The sequence below is a fragment of the Coffea arabica genome, chromosome 5e (assembly GCF_036785885.1).
Source record: "Coffea arabica cultivar ET-39 chromosome 5e, Coffea Arabica ET-39 HiFi, whole genome shotgun sequence".
Lineage (NCBI taxonomy): Eukaryota > Viridiplantae > Streptophyta > Magnoliopsida > Gentianales > Rubiaceae > Coffea > Coffea arabica.
Genome location: NC_092318.1, coordinates 31,501,083 through 31,502,838, shown reverse-complemented (window position 1 = coordinate 31,502,838; position 1,756 = coordinate 31,501,083). Strand labels below are relative to the sequence as shown.

The window sequence follows — 1,756 nt, the reverse complement described above, 5'->3', positions numbered from 1 at the left end:
CTATTTCGTGTACCAGATTGTGATAAAAAGAAACAACTCACTTTAACCGCTCATTCAAAGCAATTGCATTTAACACAAGGAAATGCTCACAAACACATCATTCAATAGTCAGATACATTATGGAACTTCTTTTACATCCTTATCTTCTGAATTAACAAAACTCAACAAAGTTATAATCTAATGCCTTCCAAATTCCACAACAGAAAAGCAAAAATCCAAAAGCAACAGAAATTGGAAAATAATCAACAACTGAAAGTGGATACTGTAATAATTTTTAAAACAATTAGCACAGAGCATTATGCAGACTCCTTCAACGGTCAACATTCAAATACCACAACGTACATCGCTTTATTATTCTCGTCTATGATTTTGAACAATTCCCTCTTTTTCCCTACCTATTCCTACCTTTGAGTCTTTGACCTCAATAATTTGGCAAACAAAAGATAAAGCCAAATAAACTCGAATAGACAGCTTCTCAAACCTGATCGATGAACCAATCAAGCGGACTCCTCTTCGAAATAACGGACATCCAACTCAACGACCAATCACGCTTGCAGAAATGAACTTGAAACAAATCAGCCACAGGTTAGATGAATCGAGTCGAGCGGGGGGAGTTCCAAGTACAACATAGCTATGATAGCATCTAATAATCAAGAGCTGCTAAAAGATTTTGGGCAGAAATTTGCAAAAAATATTGTAGAATATTAGGGATTTGGAAAAATTGGGGAAAATGTATAGGAGAGAGAAAAACGAACCTTTCCAATGAAAACCTTGCCCTTTAATGCTGGACAGCCATGGTGATGCTAGTGAGAAGCCAGAGAACGGATTTGTTGTGTGGGTGAAAGTATCAGGTGTCGTGCGCAAGCTCTGTTTTGTGCTCAGTGCAGAAGCTTGTTTGTTTCAGCTCAGTGAAAGTTTGTGTTGCTCAAGTGTTCCGTTGCTTTAACTCAGACCAAGTGTTCCGTTGCTTTTGTTTTCAGAATGTGTTCCGCTGCTTTGGTCTTTGCTTTGCTTTGGATATTGTTTTTGTTGCGCGGCACTTTCACTATGATTTGATCAAAATTTTGACTTCACTCATTTTCCCTCCATTTGATACCAAAAATCATGTTTTTTTCTGGATTTGTAATATGGTTTGAACCATAGATTTTAGTGCTATAGTATTATTCTTTATTTTTTAGCAACAAATAAAAATTTTCATCAACATATGTGGCAAAATTTGTTAATTTCATATAATTGAAAATGTACTTTTATAATTTGCTAATATTTTATACTAATTTCTTATAATTGCAGCACTAAAGAACATCATGTAATTGAAAATAATTAAACTCAAATTATATGGTTATAACATAGTTTCAATAAAAATAATCATTTTCCCAACATTTGAGATCAATCATCATGCTTTTTTTTTATTTTTAATTTGGTTTGAAGCATAGATTTTATTGCTATAGTATTATTCTTTATTTTTTAGTACAAAAACACAAATTTTCATCAATATAGGTGGCAAAATTTGTTAATTACATATAAGTGAAAATATACTTTTATAATTTACAAATATTTTAGCCCTGCAATTTTTTATAATTGCAGCACTAAAGTACATCATTAATTGAAAATAACGAAAGTCAAATTCTATGGTTATAACTGACTTTCATTAAAAATAATCAAATGCTATTAATAAGACATTATTGTTAAGTCAAAATCAAAGAAAATTTAGTGATGACATAATGTTATCACTAATTTATTCAAGATTATAATGACA

The 1,756-nt window shown here is 31.5% G+C and overlaps 1 long non-coding RNA gene across 1 annotated transcript; it reads right to left on the bottom strand.

Moving 5' to 3' along the window:
* Window positions 1-512: 512 nt before the first annotated feature.
* LOC140006243 (uncharacterized) lies at window positions 513-1,077 on the bottom strand. Its single transcript, XR_011813878.1, has 2 exons — window positions 756-1,077; window positions 513-564 (listed from the first exon to the last, which is right to left on the bottom strand). It is a non-coding gene; the product is annotated as an uncharacterized lncRNA (long non-coding RNA).
* Between the last annotated feature and the right edge of the window lie 679 nt (window positions 1,078-1,756).